Raw genomic sequence first — 22830 nt, forward strand, 5'->3', positions numbered from 1 at the left:
CTAAAACGTTTGCGATGACTGTTTTATATTTAAAAACCATTGACATTTTTTTCAAAATAAAATTGTTTGATAAGTTTGTACATTAAGAGAGAAAAACGCAAGTTCATTCAAACCATATCTTTCATTTAGTCACACTGCGAATTTATATTCATATGATCGAGAATTCAAGATACGGTATTAAACCCCAAAAAACTATTTCCGGCGGAGGCGGCGTGTCATGGCATCATTGTCGTTGTCGTCCTCCGGGACGCCGTTGTTGAAGTCTTCAAGGCAGCACAAAATGTTCTTCACATGTAAATCAAACATCATGTCGTCGCGCGATCGACGGCGGGGTGCGGGAGGACGGCAACTGGCGCCGCTGAGAGGTAGCGGTCGACGGCAGCGTCCCATGCCACTGAGGGGGGCGCGCGCACGGGCGCGGCGGGTGCAGCAAAATGCACGGGGACCAACGCCGTGGTGGGTGCAGGGGCGCGCACGGGCAGTGGCACTGGCACGACGGGTGCATCCAAATGCACGGGGGCGCCACCACGGTGGGTGGAGGGGCGCGCACAGGCACGGGCACTGGCGCTGGCGCTGGCATGTACACGAGCTCGTGCGGATCCGCGGATACCTCGCTGACGCCCGCGGCTTCCAGCTCTGTGATAGTGCTCGGCGACCAGATCGTCAATGTTACGGGGATGGTCACTGGCGCGGGCGCGGGGATGGGAGCTGGGACGGGAGCGGAGGCAGCAACCGCCGCGGCCAGATCATTCTAGGCCATGTCCATGAGGCCCCATTCCTCCTTATTTTCTATCTCCTCCGGCTCGGAGTCGACTTCATCAAACTTGAAGACTAGTGGCAGATGATCATTCTGCGCCATGGCGTTGGTGGAGGTTTGCGGGAAAGAGGGGAATGGGAGGCGAACAGTAAGGCCAGCCGTATTAAACAACGGCTTGGGCGCCATTAATGGAGAGGAAGGCGGGCGGCCATGGAAGTCAAAGAGCCCCCTTCCCAGTGAGTCTGCGCAGCGTACAGCTTGCACGCTTCCCGGTGAGCCTGCGCATTGGAGGACAGCTTGCACGCCTATCGATCAGCCTGCGCACCGGACTACGCTCGCACGCCTCCCGTTCAGTCAAGGTCAAGCAGCTGTCCGCACAACACCTCCTACACCCATTAAAACCAAGACACGTGGCGTCACGTGAATGGTTAACAGAACACACACGGTTTGAATTATACAAACGTTTGAGATATTAAAGTGGCAGCTATTTTTTCAAAATGCCTTTGTTGGCTCTCATTATTCGAGTGCGCCTTCTCCCAAAATGGACACAAAAAATGACACAACATGTCGGGTGCCATTCCATGATAGCATGCCAAGTTTCATGAATTTCATACTAGTTTTGGATTTACTAGAATTTAAAAACCAAGCATCTCAATGTTTTTCCGGCAATCAACGGCGCCCTGGTGTTTGAAATTCAGTCCCATTTCTTGCATGGGACCTAAGCATGCACCCAAGGACACAGATTTGGTTTTTCAACCAATTTATATGCACTGGAGCATGTGCATGTAGTTCAAATTTGAATTATGCACATAAATGCATTGAAAACTCAGTTAATGCATAAAAATGTCCAAACGAACCCCGAAAAATCCCAAAAATTGACACAACACTCCTGTTGTTCTATGTTGACACGAGAAATTTTTTGAAAGAATAAGAGGTAATCGATATCGTTTCGTACCCAAAGGTGGGACGTTCCCTACCAAAACCATCATGCTTGTTGTGAGAAGCTCTGGTTTGTGAGAAGCATATACCCAAACCTGCCCCAAATGGGACAAAATTTTCACCACAGCATGTTCATGCCACTCCATGATAGCATGCCAAGTTTCATGAATTTCAGACGAGTTTTGGATTTACTAGAATTTAAAAATCAGGTATCTCAACATTCTGCCGGCAATCAACAGTGCCTTGGTGTTTGAAATTCATTCCCATCTCTTGCATGGGACCTAAAAATTCACCCGAGGACAAACATGTGATTTTTCAACCTACTTTAGTGCATTGGAGCATGTGCTTGTAGTTCAAATTTGAATGTATAAAAAAGGCCAAACGAATCCCGAAAAATTCATTCCCATTTCTTGCATGGGACCTAAGCATGCACTGAAGGACACATATTTGATTTTTCAACCAATTTGTATGCACCTGAGCATGTGCATGTAGTTTAATTTTGAATTGTGCACCTGAAATGGCTAAAAAACTAGTTTAATGTATAAAATGTCCAAACGAACCCTGAATAATTCCAATTCTTTTACGACACACATATAGTTGCATGTTCACTTCAGATAAAAGGTCTAGCAATTCAAACAACATCCATTGCCATTGTGACCCCATTTTGTAATTCAAATCAAGTAGACCCCACACAGTTTATTATCACCAACCATGTGAGATGTAGTACAAAATATCTTGGAGCATCGTCGGTGTATATAGTACGCCTATGGCTTACGCAAGAAGGTGCATCTGCTACAGTCCACAGCCGGCGTGTCAAGCACACTAGCTTGCTCCCCAAAAACTCCCACCTCTGCATCCCTCGCAATCTCGAAAATATCTACCGCTTGGAAGGTTTTAATGATTGATAGCACATGATTAGTATGTGCGGACCGTGTGCGATGTCTGTTACTCCCGCTCTGCTTCAGTCCCTTGATTCAAATTTTCAGTAGCCCCGGCATTTTACTCCCGCCTCTGCATCCCTCGCAATCTCAAAAATATCTGCTCGCCCTCGATCCAAATTTTCAGTAGCCCCATCTTGTTACTTTCGCCTAGTAAAATTTTCAGTTGCTACAGTATTTCCTCAAACACAACCTCTACTCACACATACACACACAACCCTCGAAACCATTGGTAGGTCGCCGCCACCGCTGGCGCCTCCATCCTCAACCTCTGCCTGTGTGCCGGGGAGCTCAAGGAGCCAATGGCCAAAAAGAGGTTTATCGCGGCCTTTTCGCCCAACGTCGGCGAGGTGGCCGCCGAGGTGTCCCCGTCGTCCTCCGCGGGGCCGATCCGCCATCGCCGGTCCCCTGATCCGCCCGCCGCCGCGCCCCTACGCCGGTTCGAGGCTTCCCCATCCTACCCCGGACCCGGCAGCCGACAAAGTCCTACCTCGGGGTTCGGCATCGGTGGTGGGGGACGCGGGTCGCTGAGATTACAGATCGAGAGACCAACACCCGCCGGTGGCTCGGTAGCTTCCACACGGCCGAGCTCGCGGCCATGGAGTACGACCGCTGGCAGGTCCGCTACCACGGCGCGGCGGCTAGGCTCAATTTCCCCTTCGGCACACGTCCGGTCGACCTCATTCCGCTGGAGCCAGGGTGGTGAGCTCGGCTATAGCGTGGGAGGACCGCGAGGCGTGGGAGCGCCTCGAGGTCGAGGCTGTCCATGAGGCCTACATGCAAGAGCTCCGTTGGCAGCACCCGGAGCTCGTGGAGGCGGAGCGGGCGATCTTTGCTGGCGCAGAGGGCGGCGAGGTTATCACGCTCTCCTCCGATGATGAGGTCGAAGGCGGCGAGGACGGTGGCGCGGAGGGCGGCGAGGTTATCGCGCTCTCCTCTGATGATGAGGTCAAAGGCGGGGGCAACGACGACATGGAGGGCGTCGAGGTGGGCCTCGAGGACGAGGAGATCGGCATCAACGAGTGGAGGAGTGCCTTCCCCAACGACCCCGATGACGGTACTGGATCGGACCCGGCTCGCGGCACACCGTACATGACGAGGAAGGATTGGCTCGACCTCTATTTCGACCGAAAGTAGTTTATCTTAGTTTAAATTTATGTTTTATGTTTGGTTATGCAGAACTATCTATGTTTATGTTTGAATGCATGCTATTTTTGGTTGAACCTGCTTTGAACTTGATCAAATTGAAGTTTACAACCTTAAGGTTAGGGGGTCGACTAGAAAAGGCCAAAAATTGCTGGAGTATATATATATATATATCCACTAAGGGTTTTAGTCCTTTAACTTTTTAAGGATTACCTAGAGATGTCCTTATGACTTGTTTATTTCAGTTCTTCACAATGTGATGCTCTATATGTGCAACTATTTGCCGTGCAGTTCAATTTCATCAATAACAGTTTCAACAATACCACTATGAATTACGATATTTGGTTGTTGTTAAGGATATTGCAGTTAACATGCCTTTTCGTTTTTCAATTGTTGTTTAGCAACATGCATTGTACTGAATGACTAAATATGCAATCCTAGGCTACATAGCAACAAGGAACAGTGTTACCTTAATGTTCTGATGATGTCTAAATATACATGTGATAAAATCTTATATAATGGGATGGATGGAGTGTTGTACTACATCATTTTTCAATTGTTGTTTAGCTTCTAATATTAACTTCATGCTTTTAGGTACATATATCATTTCCAAAGATCTACACTTCGACCCTTTCTATGTATGGGGCAATGAGATATTCATGAACCAGCATCAAGTGAGGAAACTAATAAAGATTGTTATTAAAATGGGTCAGAAGGTGTCAATCGAACTATTTGTTTACACTTTATGCAAGACAACAGTGAACTGCGGGATGGTAAGTAAGAACCATGTAGCCTTCTTTTTACTGCCCGTAATGAGTTGTGTTAGATGACAATATTTGAAGCTTTTTTATTTTGTAGTGGATCCTGAAGCAGTTTACTCAAGATTACCTCTCAAACTACATGATTGGCGTCCGGCCATCACAAGGGGTTGGACTAGAGTCCTGCATGCCTTCTGCATCCAGGAGAGCACAATAGGGCCATTCCGCTTCACCTTGTTCAGCAACTGGAATGTCTGTCGCCTCTTTCTTTACCATCTGTAATAGTACAAGTATAGAACCCTGGTACATCATTCTTTATTTGGTGCTTATGTAATTCTTAAACATATGTACCTATGAATCGAATAATGCATTGGTTGTTTGAGCCTGATGGATATGAATAAAGCTATAGTCTACTTTCAAGTTTAAACTAGGTACAATTTTAAATAGCAACAATTAAATTAGGGGGAAATTACGTTGTGCAGGTCATTACAGCACACACGGTTGGTAAAACACAAAGGTTTGCGATATACACCATAATCCGAGACGGTTCACAGAGAGGAAACGTGTGCAAGCATGCACACAGTTGCCGTTTGCAAAGCGTCTGTGATGTCAAACACTATCACATATGGTGCGGGGAAACTAAATTTGTGTGATTGTCTACCTATTGTACACGGTTTATAATCATGAACTGTTTGTGATGTGCCAGGCATCATAAAACTCTCGTGCCTAGAATCTGCCTGGAAAACTCTCGTGCCTGGAATCTGCCTGGTTTTAGGCAGAACCACAAAACTACGACTGTGATGGGAATGCGAGCACAAACGAGTAGCAAGGATGAAGCGTTTGGGATATTCAAGATATCGGAAACAGTTATATAGGGACAACTGTATGCATGAAGGCTCCCTATCCCCGACAGTTTCTGGGTCATGTGGGAAGGACCCCCCTATCGCCCACACTCACTTGGTGATGGATCCAAATGCCATCGCGGAAAGGGGTTAAAAACCATTTGTTTAGGACCGACGCGGACCAGTGTGGTTTACCAAAATGAGTTTCATATACTACATGCTAAACCTATTATGTGTCTGCCTGTTCCTATTTTAGAATGCTAATTGAATACTGGAGAAGAGTACCCCATTATGAAATGGAGAAAATGTTCAAGATAGTGAGGCGACCCTGTTGGTCTCCAGGAAACTTGATAAAAACTATCTTGAAGACAGTGAAACAACCCCAAAGTCCTGCCTTGATGTAGTGTTCAAGTTACTGGCCACTACCGCTAGCACAAGCACTTCAAACTCCCTGCCTGAATCAGTTCGACTTCTTGAGTCTCAGCTACAAGCTGAAACACATTAGTCAGCTATGCTGCAGCAAGAAGTCGAAGGACTAAGGAAGTCCCTGCAGAATTCAGATGCATCCTTTCTAGTGCAACAACAAGCCTTGGAGAATTTTAGTGCCAAACAAGAGAAAGCTAATAAGCTTGCTAAGCTTCTTGCCAACATGGTGGGTACCCAGGATATCACTTCTTGACCTCTTTTGAAGTGGGTTTAGTTCTGGACTTGTTTTACTATCACGTTTATTTGCATTGGTGGCCAACTTAGACGCCTGGTGTATGTAATATGCTACTTTGTTGTTCCCTATATTTGCACTGGTGGCGAACTTTGATGCCCAGTGGGTGTAACATGTGTAATCACCGAAATAGCCTAGCGTTAGTTGCTTGCTTATTTATTTCCTTATAGTCTTGTTTATTTGTTTGCTTGTAGTCGCTGCAGTTCTTTTTCATCGATTTTCTAGTGACCGCAATAACAATGGGTCGTGGTAACCATGGCCCTCCTATGGGTCGTAGGAATCATAGGCCTCCTACGGGCCTTAGGATCCATGGGCCTCCTACAGTCCTTAGGATACATGGGTCATACTGATCGTGGGCCAAAGCGGACTGCAATATGGCTCGTAAATGGGCCAAAATCAGAACCATAACGGGTCATTAACAGGCTGGAAGACAACACAGACTTAATTCTATCGACAGGCATAACGACTCGTTAATGGGCCGGATTACATGATAGGATGAAAATGGCCCAATGGTTTAACGGGCCACAAATGGGCCGATTGTAACCACAAGCTAAATTTGTCCCATTAGCAGAACATGCCAGTAAAAGACTGTAAGTAATCGCGGGCCAGAAATGAACCCAAGAGTTTATGGGCTCTTAGAAGGCTGAAAGTTAACACAGACTGGAAATGGTCTAACTGAATAATGGTCGTCAATGGGTCCAAAGCAATTTACTATTAATTATGGGCCAGAATCACCACGGGCCGTTAAAGGGCCCAGAGATACAAAAGGCCTCTTACGGGCCAAAAGACGTCACGGGCCATACATGGGCCGAAAGTGATAACGGGCTGGAATCATATTAGACAGCCCACATGACACTAGTTCCCTAATTCAGATAGGCCATAATGGGCCGTGAATTCCCGAGCCGTAAATGGGCTATATGTGAATAGGTCGTTAACAGGCTTTCCATGGACTGGCCCGCTAACTTTTGACCAAGTCAAACAGGCTGGCCTTTTTAACCTAAATGGGCCACTGTTGAGCCGTGCCACGTGTTGATGTATCATAGGCGCCTCCCATCCATTGAATGGATAACATCTGTCCCAACGCTGAGCTGACATGTGGTTCCTTTGGCCAATGCAAATTTTACATGTGGAAAATACCCATTGGCCCGGGTTGTTAGGGGGTTATAGGATCCAAACCGGAACTCGATAGCTTAACAGCAACCCGTTATGGTGGATGCCACGTGTCGGTTACCCTTGACAAAAACACTTCCATGACACACCATTTATCGTCATGGAAAGTGGACACTTCCGTGATGATAGTTTGGGTATTGTCATGGAACACTTCTACGACAGCACAGGTATGACTATATTAACTCTATCATTAAAATCATCACGGATGTACATGCATGACAAAAAAAAGACCTAATGTGACAAACACGTATCGTCATAGAACTGTTTTTTTGTAGTGTATATAGATATAGATATATAGCTACCTTTTTCTAGGTTAAAACTCACGTTTTGTTTAGTCATTGTTTATCTTTGCTACAATTTGCATCAGCGAGATGTGTAGAACTAATGCCTTGTTCAGATACTTAATTAATTCATACTGGCAATTTAGATTGCATTATCTTATTTCTTGCCAGTTCTTTAGTTGCTTGCAAGAACTCAATCTCGTTATTCAGGTTGATCATGCATACGACAAGATCAATGACCATCGGAGATTAGTTTAATTATCGATTGTCGATTTGTATCATGGGATAAGATATAGCTGGATCGTTAACATCGAAATCCACCAAATTGATACTTATCCAAACTCTCGTCAAAATATTGGATCGCCATCACATGACTACCAGCTAGAGAATTCCTTCCCTATAACATACACATGAACACCCATCTCACTATATAGGTCCATGTCTCCCTCTCTCTCGGAACACACACACCTCTCCACATGATGCATGTCTCCTGGTCTCTCTCCCATCCCATCAAAAAATAGGCACACCATCATTCTCTTCTTCTTGCTACCCCCATCTATGTAGTTAGGTCTCCCTGCGACACAGAAGAATTCTTCTCTCTCTACTATCTATCTCTACCCCACATAACCTTACATGCCTAGCAAGCTGTGTTGTCGAGGTCTATCTAGCTCTCTCACGTGCAAACATTTATGTGTGTGCCCCTTCATCGCACACACACTATCGCTCTCCCAATATCCCCGACCCAATAACCATGTCGATCCCCGCTATATCTATATCATGTATACAATTAACATTACATGCACCTCTCTCTCTCTCTCTTTTAGACACTCCTCTCTGTTTGACACACACAGTCTCCCGAACACGCATATTGCCCATACATGGATAGTCAAATTGAAATCAAGCGAAGGATACATCCATGACCGTGGAGTTTCACACTCCCATCAGTATATTCGCACATGCGTGGCCGCGGAGTTGCACACTCTTGTCTTCGTAGTCGCACACGCACAACCACGGAGTTGCACACTCTCGTCGGCATAGTTGCACATACATGGCAACAGAGTTGCACACTCTCATCGGCATAGTCGCACATGCACGGGTGCAGGAGATGCTCAACCACAGTCGTGGAATTTTAGACTCTCATCAGCCTAGTCCCACATACGTGGCCATGGGGTTGCACACTCTCGCCCGCATAGTCGCATGATATGTCTCTGATGTATCTATAATTTTTATTATTCCATGCTATTATAGTATCAATATTGGTTGTTTCATATGCTATTTTATATCATTTTTTGGGACTAACCTATTAACCTAGTGCCTAGTGTCAGATGTTGTTTTTGCCTATTTTTGGTTTTCCAGAAAATCAGTACCAATCCAAATGCTATGAAACTTTTTGAAGATTTTTATCTAGACAAGAGAGACCCTAGAAGCTTCGGGAGGAGATTAGCCGACAAGCGAGGAGATGACAAGGCAGCAGGGCGCGCCCTGGGGGGCATCCTGATGCCCTGTGGGCTCCTCGTGGCTCCGTCTGACCTAATTCCAACTCTCTAAATTCTCTAATATCGGGAAACCAACAGAGAGCCACCCGAAACACTTTTTCTGCCGCCGCAAGCTTCTATTCTTCTACAATCCCATCTGGTGGCCTTTTTCAGTATCAATCACAGAGGGCTTCTATAATCCTTATTGCCTTACAATGATGTATGAGTAGTTCACCACAGACCTACGGGTCCATAGTTAGTAGCTAGATGGCTTCTTCTTCTCTCTGATCTTCAATACAATGTTCTCCTCGATGTTCTTGGAGTTCTATCCGATGTAATATTTTTTTCCGATGTGTTTGTTAGGGTCCAATGAATTGTGGGTTTATGATATCAATATTTATGACAAGTAATGGAGTCTTTTCTGAACTTTATTATGCATGATTGTTATAACTTTGTATTTGTCTCCAATCTATCCATTTGGTTTGGCCAACTATATTGATTTATCTTCAGTGGGAGAGAAGCTTTGTAATGGGTTCAGTCTTGTGGTTCCCTATATCCCAGTGACAGTAGGGGACAAGACACATATTTGTATTGTTGCCATTAAGGGTAAAATGGTGGGGTTTATTCATATTGATTAGTTTTACTTTGTCTACATCATGTCATCTTTCTTAAGGTGTTAATCTGTTTTTCATGAACTTAATACTATAGATGCATGCTGGATAGCGGTCGATTGGTGGAGTAATAGTAGTAGATGCAGGCAGGAGTTGGTCTTGTCTCGGACATGATGCCTATATACATGATCATTGCCTTGAATATCATCATAACTATGCACTTTTCTAACAATTGCCCAACGGTAATTTTCTCACCGATCGTATGCTATGTGTGATACGTCTCCGTCGTATCTATAATTTTTTATTGTTCCATGCCAATATTCTACAACTTTCATATACTTTTGGCAACTTTTTATACTATTTTTGGGACTAACCTATTGATCCAGTGCCCAGTGCCAGTTCCTGTTTGTTGCATGTTTTTTGTTTCGGAGAATATCCATATCAAACGGAGTCCAAACGGAATAAAAACTGACGGAGATTTTGTTTGAATATATATGATTTTTGGGAAGAAAAATCCACGCGAGACGATGCGCGAGGGGCCCACGAGGCAGGGGGCGCACCCCAGGGGGCAGGCGCGCCCCTGACCCTTGTGCCCACCCCGTAAGGCGGTTGGTGCCCTTCTTTCACCGCAAGAAAGATAATATCTGGATAGAGATCAAGTTAAACTTTCAGCCCAGTCGGAGTTACGGATCTCCGGGAATATAAGAAATGGTGAAAGGGTAGAATCTGGGAACGCAGAAACAGAGAGAGACAGAGAGACAGATCCAATCTCGGAGGGGCTCTCGCCCCGACCGTGCCATGGAGGCCATGGACCAGAGGGGAAACCCTTCTCCCATCTAGGGAGGAGTTCAAGTAAGAAGAATAAGGAGGGGGGCTCTCTCCCCCTTGCTTCCGGTGGCACCGGAGTGCCACCGGGGGCCATCATCATCACCGCAATCTTCACCAAGAACATCACCGCCATCGTCACCAACTCTCCACCCTCTATGCAGCGGTGTAACCTCTCTCTTACCCACTGTAATCTCTACTTAAACATGGTGCTCAACGCTATATATTATTTCCCAATGATGTATGGCTATCCTATGATGTTTGAGTAGATCCGTTTTGTCCTATGGCTATTTGATGATCAAGATTGGTTTGAGTTGCATGTTTTATTATTGGTGCTGTCCTATGGTGCTCTCCGTGTCGCGCAAGCGTGAGGGATCCCCGTTGTAGGGTGTTGCAATTCGTTCATGATTCGCTTATAGTGGGTTGCGTGAGTGACTGAAACTCAAACCTGAGTAAGGGGGTTGTTGCGTATGGGATAAGGAGGACTTGTTGCTTTAATGCTATGGTTGGGTTTTACCTTAATGATCTTTAGTAGTTACGGATGCTTGCTAGAGTTCCAATAATAAGTGCATATGATCCAAGTAGAGAAAGTATGTTAGCTTATGCCTCTCCCTCAAATAAAATTGCAATAATGATTACCGGTCTAGTTATCGATTGCCTAGGGACAAATAACTTTCTCGTAACAAAAAGTTCTTTACTAAAACTAATTTAGTTGTGTCTTTACCTAAAAAGCCCCTACTTTTTATTTATGTAATCTTTATTATCTTGCAAACCTATCCAACAACACGTACAAAGTACTTCTAGTTTCATACTTGTTCTGGGTAAAGCGAACGTCAACCGTGCGTAGAGTTGTATCGGTGGTCGATAGAACTTGAGGGAATATTTGTTTTGCCTTTAGCTCCTAGTTGGGTTCGACACTCTTACTTATCGAAAACTGTTGCGATCCCCTATCAATACCTTTTTCTGGCACCGTTGCCGGGGAGCAATAGCGTGGGGTGAATATTCTCGTGTGTGCTTGTTTGCTTTATCACTAAGTAATTTTTATTTGCTGTTCTTAGTTGTTTTCTATCTTTAGTTATGGGTAGGAAACGAAAAATACCAAAAAAAATTAGTTGTACCTACTAAACCAATGGTTGAAGAACCACTCAAAATCTATCACACTGCTGAAGCTTATTACTTGGATCATCTTCGATCCCTATGTGCTCGTGCTGAAACCCCAACTGGCTTAGTTGAGGGCAAATCTTTAGATGAGCATGCTTGTTATGTGTGACACCGAATATCTGAAAAAGGGAAAATTTTACTGGGTCAAATTCATCGTTTGCAATGCTATGCTTAGAATTTATGCGAAATATATGATATTACTTGTTGTTCTGAAAACCCTAAGAAACACCTTCCCTATCGATGTGAGTTTAGTGATAATGGAATCGTATCTTCGTATGCTAAGGGTGTTTATAGTTACTATGATGTTCAACAAATTGAAGAATTTGTTGCTTTTAAGGGTGCTTATGAAATTGCTTCTTTGATTGAAATGTATGATGCTACTCTTTACAAATCTGAAAATTTTGACATACTTAAATATTGCTATGATAATTATGCTTCTAATGCCTATGTTGAACCATATATTGAGGACTACCTTGCTGTCCAAGAAGAGACTAATATTTTGCAGGAGTCTATGGAAGAAGAAATTGATGAAACTGTGAGCTCATTGGATGAAAAAGATGAGGAGGAGAGCGAAGAACAAAATGAGGAAGAGCGGATTAGCTACCCGTGCCCACCTTCTAATGAGAGTAACTCTTCAACTCATACATTGTTTAATTTCCCTTCATGCTTACCAAAGGATGATTGCTATGATGATTGTTATGATCCCGTTGATTCTCTTGAAATATCCCTTTTTGATGATGCTTGCTATGCTTGTGGCCGAGATGCCAATATGAATTATGCTTATGGAGATGAACTTGCTATAGTTCCTTATGTTAAACATGAAATTGTTGCTATTGCACCCACACATGATAGTCCTATTATCTTTTTGAATTCTCCAAACTACACTATATCGGAGAAGTTTGCCCTTATTAAGGATTATATTAATGGGTTGCATTTTACTATTACAAATGATGATTTTGATAGATATAATATGCATGTGCTTTCTGCTCCTACTTGCAATTATTATGAGAGAGGAACTATATCTCCACCTCTCTATGTTTCCCACATGATAAAATTGCAAGAAATGGTTTACACTATGCATTGGCCTTTACTTTGTGTGCATGAATTGTTCTTTTATGACATGCCGATGCATAGGAAGAGAGTTAGACTTTGTTGTTGCATGATTTATGTTACTTTGTGCTCACTACTAAATTACAAATCATTTTTAATTAAAATTGGCTTTGATATACCTTGGGATCCGGGTGGATTCATTACTTGAGCACTATATGCCTAGCTTAATGGCTTTAAAGAAAGCGCTGCCAGGGAGACAACCCAGAAGTTTTAGCGAGTCATTTATTTCTGTTGAGTTCTTTCATATAGTTTAAAAACAACAAAAATAAAGAGGGGAACCCAAAACTTTTTCAAAAGGAAAGTGAAAGTGAGAAAGACAAGCATTGTTGAAGTGGGAGAGCTCCTTGAACTTTGTTCACGCTCACAGCAACTTTGTGAACCTTGATTACAGAAACTTTTCAACAAAAATAATTACCCCCTTGTACAATTCCATTATATTATAAAAATAATGTGCCAAGGTTTGCCTTTAGGATGTTTACATTTGCTTGATGATTTGTACGATGCAGGACAGAAACTTTGGCTGTAGTGCGTGATTTTACATTTTTTTTACTTGAACGTCAAATGGTTCTGATTCTTTTTGTGCTGTCTTTCTATAAAAATTGTTTATTTTTTATAATCTTGGCAGAATTTTTCAAGTATCAGAAGTATGGTGAATGTTCAGATTGTTACAGACTGTTCTGTTTTAGAAATATTCTGTTTTTGATGCTTAGTTTGCTTGTTTTGATGAAACTATCAAGTTATATCAGTGGATTAAGCCATGAAAAAGTTACATTACAGTAGACACAATGCAAAAACAAAATATGAATTGGTTTGCAACAGTACTTAGAGTAGTGATTTGCTTTATTATACTAACGGATCTTACCGAGTTTTCTGTTGAAGTTTTGTGTGGATGAAGTGTTCGATGATCGAGAAGGTCTTGATGTGAGAAGAAGGAAGAGAGGCAAGAGCTCAAGCTTGGGGATGCCCGAGGCACCCCAAGTAAATATTCAAGGAGACTCAAGCGTCTAAGCTTGGGGATGCCCTGGAAGGCATCCCCTCTTTCTTCAACAAGTATCGGTATGTTTTCAAATTCATTTCGTTCATGCGAGATGTGCAATCTCTTAGCGTCTTTTGCATTTAGTTTTCATTTTTCTTTTATGCACCATGATGGTATGAGGTAGTCCTTGGTTGATTATAGAATGCTCTTTGCACTTCACTTATATCTTTTGAGTATGGCTTTATAGAATGCTTCATGTGCTTCACTTATATCATTTGAAGTTTGGATCGCCTGTTTCTCTTTACATAGAAAACCGCCATTTGTAGAATGCTCTTTTGCTTCACTTATATTTGTTAGAGCGTGGGCATATCTTTTGTAGAAAGAATTAAACTCTCCTGCTTCACTTATATCTATTTAGAGAGATGCCAGGAATTGGTCATTCAGATGGTTAGTCATAAAATCCTACATAAAACTTGTAGATCGCTGAATATGATATGTTTGATTCTTTGCAATAGTTTTGTGATATAAAGATGGTAATATTAGATTCATGCTAGTGGGTAGTTGTGGATTAGTAGAAATACTTGTGTTGAGGTTTGTGATTCCCGTAGCATGCATGTATGGTGAACCGTTATGTAACGAAGTCTGAGCATGAGGTATTTATTGATTGTCTTCGTTATGAGTGGCGGTCGGAGACGAGCGATGGTCTTTTCCTACCAATCTATGCCCCTAGGGGCATGCGTAGTAGTACTTTGCTTCGAGGGCTAATAAACTTTTGCAATAAGTATGTGAGTTCTTTATGACTAATGTTGGGTCCATGGATTATACACACTCCCACCCTTCCATCATTGCTAGCCTCTCTAGTATCACGCAACTTTCGCCGGTACCATAAACCCACCATATACCTTCCTAAAAACAGCCACTATACCTACCTATCATGGCATTTCCATAGCCATTCCGAGATATATTTCCATGCAACTTCCATCATCATATACATGACTTGAGCATTCATTGTCATATTGCTTTGCATGATCGTAAGATAGCTAGCATGATGTTTTCATGGCTTGTCCGTTTTTTGATGTCATTGCTACACTAGATCATTGCACATCCCGGTACACCACCAGAGGCATTCATATAGAGTCATATCTTTGTTCTAGTATCGAGTTGTAATATCGACTTGTAAGTAAATAAAAGTGTGATGATCATTATTATTAGAGCATTGCCCCAGTGAAGAAAGGATGATGGAGACTATGATTCCCCCACAAGTCGAGATGAGACTCCGGATGAAAAAAATAAAAAATAAAAGAGAAAGGCCAAAAAAAGAGAAGGCCCAAAAAATATAAAAAAATGAGAGAAAAAGAGAGAAGGGGCAATGTTACTATCCTTTTACCACACTTGTGCTTCAAAGTAGCACCATGTTCTTCATATAGAGAGTCTCTTGGGTTATCACTTTCATATACTGGTGGGAATTTTCATTATAGAACTTGGCTTGTATATTCCGATGATGGGCTTCCTCAAATGCCCGAGGTCTTCATGAGCAAGCAAGTTGGATGCACACCCACTTAGTTTTCAGTCTGAGCTTTCATACACTCTTAGTGCATCCGTTGCATGGCAATCCCTACTCACTCACATTGATATCTATTGATGGACATCTCCATAGCCCATTGATACGCCTAGTTGATGTGAGACTATCTTCTCCTTTTTGTCTTCTCCACAACCACCATTCTATTCCACCTATAGTGCTATATCCATGGATCACACTCATGTATTGCGTGAGGGTTGAAAATGCTAAAGCGCGTTAAAAAGTATGAACCAATTGCTCGGCTTGTCATCGGGGTTGTGCATGATGTGAATATTTTGTGTGGTGAAGATGGAGCATAGCCACACTATATGATTTTATAGGGATAACTTTCTTTGGCCTTGTTATTTTGAAAAGACATGATTGCTTTATTAGTGGGCTTGAAGTATTATTGTTTTTATGTCAAATGATAGACTATTTCTTTGAATCACTCGTATCTTAATATTAAAGCCATGATTAGATATGTGATCAAGATTATGCTAGGTAGCATTCCACATAAAAAAATATCCTTTTTATCATTTACCTACTCGAGGACGAGTAGGAATTAAGCTTTGGGATGCTGATACGTCTCCGTCGTATCTATAATTTTTTATTGTTCCATGCCAATATTCTACAACTTTCATATACTTTTGGCAACTTTCTATACTATTTTTGGGATTAACATATTGATCCAGTGCCCAGTGCCCAGTGCCAGTTCATGTTTGTTGTTTCACAGAATATCCATATCAAACGGAGTCCAAACGGAATAAAAACTAGCAGAGATTTTTTTGGAATATATATGATTTTTGGGAAGAAAAATCCATGCGAGATGATGCTCGAGGGGCCCACTATATATAACTTTGTATTTGTCTCCAATCTATCCATTTGGTTTGGCCAACTATATTGATTTATCTTTAGTGGGAGAGAAGCTTTGTAATGGGTTCAGTCTTGTGGTTCCCTATATCCCAGTGACAGTAGGGGACAAGACACATATTTGTATTGTTGCCATTAAGGGTAAAACGGTGGGGTTTATTCATATTGCTTAGTTTTACTTTGTCTACATCATGTCATCTTGCTTAAGGCGTTAATCTGTTTTTCATGAACTTAATACTATAGATGCATGCTGGATAGCGGTCGATTGGTGGAGTAATAGTAGTAGATGCAGGCAGGAGTTGGTCTAGTTGTCTCGGACGTGATGCCTATATACATGATCATTGCCTTGAATATCATCATAACTATGCACTTTTCTAACAATTTCCCAACGGTAATTTGCTCACCGATCGTATGCTATGTGTGATACGTCTCCGTCGTATCTATAATTTTTGATTGTTCCATGCCAATATTCTACAACTTTCATATACTTTTGGCAACTTTTTATACTATTTTTGGGACTAACATATTGATCCAGTGCCCAGTGCCAGTTCCTGTTTGTTGCATGTTTTTTGTTTCGCAGAATATCCATATCAAACGGAGTCCAAATGGAATAAAAACTGACGGAGATTTTTTTGAATATATATGATTTTTGGGAAGAAAAATCCACGCGAGACGATGCGCGAGGGGCCCAGGAGGCAGGGGCGCACCCTAGGGGGCAGGCGCGCCCCTGACCCTCGTGGCCACCCCGTAAGGCGGTTGGTGCCCTTCTTTCGCCACAAGAAAGCTAATATCTGGACAGAGACCGTGTTAAAATTTCAGCCCAATCGGAGTTACGGATCTCCGGGAATATAAGAAATGGTGAAAGGGTAGAATCTGGGAACGCAGAAACAGAGAGAGACAGAGAGACAGATCCAATCTCGGAGGGGCTCTCACCCCTCCCGTGCTATGGAGGCCATGGACCAGAGGGGAAACCCTTCTCCCATCTAGGGAGGAGGTCAAGGAAGAAGAATAAGGAGGGGGGCTCTCTCCCCCTCGCTTCCGGTGGCACCGGAGTGCCACCGGGGGGCATCATCATCACCGCAATCTTCACCAAGAACTTCACCGCCATCATCACCAACTCTCCACCCTCTATGCAGTGGTGTAACCTCTCTCTTACCCACTGTAATCTCTACTTAAACATGGTGCTCAACGCTATATATTATTTCCCAATGATGTATGGCTATCCTATGATGTTTGAGTAGATCCGTTTTGTCCTATGGCTATTTGATGATCAAGATTGGTTTGAGTTGCATGTTTTATTATTGGTGTTGTCCTATGGTGCTCTCCGTGTCGCGCAAGCATGAGGGATCCCCACTGTAGGGTGTTGCAATATGTTCATGATTCGCTTATAGTGGGTTGCGTGAGTGACTGAAACACAAACCCGAGTAAGGGGTTGTTGCGTATGGGATAAAGAGGACTTGATGCTTTAATGCTATGGTTCGGTTTTACCTTAATGATCTTTAGTAGTTGCGGATGCTTGCTAGAGTTCCAATCATAAGTGCATATGATCCAAGTAGAGAAATTATGTTAGCTTATGCCTCTCCCTCAAATGAAATTGCAATAATGATTACTGGTCTAGTTATCGATTGCCTAGGGACAAATAACTTTCTCGTAACAAAAAGTTCTTTACTAAAACTAATTTAGTTGTGTCTTTACCTAAACAGCCCCTACTTTTTATTTACATAATCTTTATTATCTTGCAAACCTATCCAACAACACCTACAAAGTACTTCTAGTTTCATACTTGTTCTGGGTAAAGCAAACGTCAAGCGTGCGTAGAGTTGTATCGGTGGTCGATAGAACTTGAGGGAATATTTGTTCTGCCTTTAGCTCCTCATTGGGTTCGACACTCTTACTTATCGAAAACTGTTGCAATCCCCTATACTTGTGGGTTATCAATGTGCTCAAAAGAGAAGCCTCTAGTGAAAACTATGGCCCCCGAGTCTACTTTAATCACATATAAAATCCAAAAATACCTTGCTGCAATTTTTATTTCTTTTATTTTGTTTTGCAATTTACTTTACTATCTATCACTATCAGAATTAATCCTTGCAAGTAACGAGTTCAAGGGGATTGATAACCCTCTTGCTTGCGTTGGGTGAAAGTATTTGCTTTCGTGTGTGTAGGTGTTGTTCACGAGGCTTTGTGTGATTCTCCTACTGGATTGATACCTTAGTTCTCACTGAGGGAAATACTTATCTCTATTGTGCTACATCTCCTCTCCTCTTTGGGGAAAATCCCAACACAGCTCATGAGTAGCAGGAAGAATTTCTGGCGCCGTTGCCAGGGAGACATCATCAAAACCTATCAAGTACCTTCGCACAAACTATCATCTACTTTTTGTACTTTCTATTTGCCTTTGCCTCTCGTTTTCATCTCCCCCACTTCTCATAAAAATACAAAAACACAAAAATATTTTTGTTTTCTCATTTTGCTTGCTTGAAGTTGCTATCATGTCTGAATTTGTTATCGCTAAGGGTGAGAGTGCAGATAGTAAAACTCCTAAGATGGAGACTCCTGTCAATTTGGATACTAAAACTTTTGTGACGGGGAGTGCGAATAGTATAGGAAAAAGTGTTATTCAAGAGTTCTTTACTTGCACTAGAACATTGGTGTGTAATGATATTCATATTCTTAAAAGAACCAATATTATGCCCAATCTATTTATGCACTCATTATTAAACTTGAAAAAAGATTCATGCGTACTCATCCTACTTCGTAAATATTGTTTTTTAGCTACCTGTCATAAACAATCCTAAGGCCAAAAAGATAACTACTCTTATTCTCATGAATGAATTCGATTATATAGTGCGAGAAGCTAGAGAAATGTTTGACTTTTACTATGTGAATTATGAATGTCCTATGATAGATGAAATTCTGTATGATAGAGATTTTATGAGGAGATATATGTCTCGTGATCCTCATGCTTTTGAGGAAAATGCTAAAAAGAAAGTCCCCCTTTACATCTAATCCAGCAAGTGATTAATGGTATTAATCATCAATATTCTTAGATCTTAAAAGGGAATAATGAGGGCTTTGAAGAAGATTGTATTAAAAATTCTAAGACTCTAATAGATGATGAATTCGCCATTACTTATGAAAAGTCTCTTGATGACCATGTCTCCCAAGATGTTAAAACTGATAATGTGTCAATTACTAAGGATAGCTCATTCCACCATTTGAGTTCTCCTAATAGAAAGGCTATGTATGAGAAAAGGGAGCTAGTGAGAAGTGTTTATTATGATGATATGTATAAGGAGATTATGAAAGCTAAGGATGACAATACTTGAAACTATGCATTACATCTAGCAAGGAGCGTAAAACAATAGCGCTTGTTGGGAGGCAACCCAATAGTTATCTTCTTTTTCTTGTTTTCTTCTCTATTCTCGAGTGTTCACACAATTATGCTACTCTTATGATTGTGTTTTTATGTTTTAATTAGTGTTTGTGCCAAGTAAATCCTTTGGGATGATTTGGTTGATAGTTGACTCGATTCTGTGAAAAAACAGAAACTTTTGCACCCAGTGCTGGAATTTCTATGACTTACTGGAACGTGATAAAATTCTGAATTTTTTATACATGTTGATATACAAATTGTCCATGTTGTCCTAATTTTTTATATTTTTGGAGTTACAGAAGTATAGTATTTGTTCACATCATTACAGACTATTCTGTTTTAGACAGATTTTGTTTTCGTTGCATAGTTTGCTTGTTTTGATGATGCTATGGATTATATTGGGGGGGGGGGGGTATAAGTCATGGAGAAGTTTGAATACCTTAGGTATTATGCAATAATAAAATATGAATGGGTTCATAACAATATCTAAATTTTATGATTTGCTCATTATACTAATGGATCTCATGAGGTTTATGTTGAGTTTTGTGTGCTGAAGTTTCCAAGTTTTGGGTGAGATCATGATGGATGAAGGAAGAAGGAGCAGCAATACCCTAAGCTTGGGGATGCCCAAGGTAATATTCAAGGAGACTCAAGCATCTAAGCTTGGGGATGCCCCGGATGGCATCCCCTCTTTCATCTACAATCCATCGGTATACTACTTGGAGCTATATTTCTATTCATCACATGATATGAGTTTTGCTTGGAGCGTCTTGTGTTATAGTAATCTTTGCTTTGTTTTCTTTTTATCTTGTCACAATCATTGTTTGATTCGCATACCTTTTGAGAGGGACATGTATTTATTCGCTATTTGTTAGAATACTCTATGTGCTTCACTTATATCTTTTGAGCTAGGCAGTTGCTCTAGTGCTTCACTTATATATTTTAGAGCATGGCGGTGGTTATATTTTAAAGAAATAGTTGCACACTCATGCTTCACTTATATCTTTTTGAGAGTCTAATAAATAGTAATGGCAATATGCACGTGATATGAAATTGGTCCAAATATGATAGGTATTCAAGAGGGATATAATAAAAACTTTCATGTAGATCACTGAATATGATAAGTTTGATTCCTTGCAATAGTTTTGCAATATTAAGATGCTAATATTTGGGAGGTACTAGTGAATGGTAATGTTTTAGTAAGAATATTGGTGTTAAGGTTTGTGATTCCCGAAGCATGCATGTATAGTCTCTAGTTATGCTATGAAATAGGAGCATGATTTATTATTGAGTGTCTTCCTTATAAGTGGTGGCCGAGGATGAGCGATGGTCTTTTAGAACCAATCTATCCCCCCAGGGGCATGCATAGTAGTACTTTGCTTCGAGGGCTAATAGGCTTTCACAATAAGTATGTGAGTTCTTTATGATAATGTGAGTCCATGGATTATACACACTCTTACCTTTCCGCAATTTGCTAGCCTCTTTGGTATTGTGCATTGCCATTCTCACCTCGAGAGTCCGTGCAAACTTTGCCACTACATCCAAACCCCATGATATGATACACTCTATTACACATAGGCATCTTTACATGTTCCTCAAAACAGCCACCATACCTACCTATCATGGCATTTCCATAGCCATTCCGAGATATATTGCCATGCAACACTTCCACTGTTCCGCTATTATGACATGCACCTTCATTATCATATTGCTTTACATGATCATATAGCTGACATAATATTTGTGGCTCAGCCACCGCTCATCATTATCATACAAGTTATGCTAGCATCATTGTGCGGGGAACGTTGCATGGAAAACAAAAAAAATTCTACGCACACACAAGATATATCCATGAAGATGCATAGCTATGAGAGGGGGAGAGCATCTACATACCCTTGTAGATCGCTAAGCTGAAGCGTTTATCAACGGGGTTGATGTAGTCGTACACCTTCAATATTCGTTCCGATCAATCACTGAACGTACGGCACCTTCGCGTTCAGCACACGTTCAGCTCGATGACATCCTCGCCTTCTTGATCCAACAAGAGGGGTGAAGTAGTAGATGAGTTCCGGCAACACGACGGCGTGGTGATAGTGGTGGTGAAACTATTTCTGCAGGGCTTCGCCAAGCACAACGAATTTAGAGCAGAGGATGAACTAGAGGGAGAGGGGGCGCCGACACACGGCTTGGTGAATCGTGGTGTCCTCTAGGGGCTAGCCTTGCCCCTCTATTTATATGTTGAGCCCTAGGGTCATTACTTGGAGAGAAGGCCTCCCCAAAGTCGGTTTGGAATGCAAGGAAGAGTCCTTCTCGGATTCTAGCACCAGATGCCACGGTCCTCGTGGTCTGGCCCAGACGCCATGGTCCTCAGTGTCTGGCCCAGGGCCAGATGCCAGGGTCCCTGGAGTCTAGTCCCTGACCTCCGCAAAACTTCCTTTTGCATTGGCCTAAAGCCATGTGTGCCTTACCCCTTGGCCCAACCAAAGTGTCCTCGCACCAGAACATTTCTAGAAACATCCGGAACCCTTCCGGGAACCAAACACAATCATCCTATATATCAATATTTACCTCCGGACCATTCTGGAGCTCCTCGCCATGTCCGTGATCTCATCTGGGACTATGAAAAACATTCGGTCACCAACATACATAACTCATATAATACTATATCGTTAACGAACATTAAGCGTGGGGACCCTACGGGTTCGAGAATGATGTAGACATGAATGATACGTCTCCAATGTATCTATAACTTTTTATTGTTCCATGCTATTATATTATGTGTTTGGATGTTTAATGGGATTATTTATACACTTTTATATTATTTTTGGGACTAACCTACTAGCCCAAGGCCCAGTGCAAATTGTTGTTTTTTGTCTATTTTAGTGTTCTGAAGAAAAGGAATATCAAACGGAATCCAAACGGAATGAAACCTTCGGGAGAGTTATTTTTGGAACAAACGTGATCCAGGGGACTTGGAGTAGACGTCAAGAAATAGGCGAGGCGGCCAAGAGGCAGGGAGGCGCACCCCCCACCCTCTTGGGCCCCTCGCAGCTCCACCGACCTACTTCTTCCTCCTATCTATACATCCATATACCCCGAAAACATCCAGGAGCACCACGAAACCCTATTTCCACCGCCGCAACCTTCTGTACCCAAGAGATCCCATCTTGGGGCCTTTTCCAGAGCTTCGCCGGAGGGGGGAATTGATCACAGAGGGCTTATATATCAACACCATAGCCTCTCCGATGATGTGTGAGTAGTTTACCACAGACCTTCAGGTCCGTACTTATTAGCTAGATGGCTTGTTCTCTCTCTCTTT

The sequence above is a fragment of the Triticum urartu genome, chromosome 4, assembly GCF_003073215.2.
Source record: "Triticum urartu cultivar G1812 chromosome 4, Tu2.1, whole genome shotgun sequence".
NCBI lineage: Eukaryota > Viridiplantae > Streptophyta > Magnoliopsida > Poales > Poaceae > Triticum > Triticum urartu.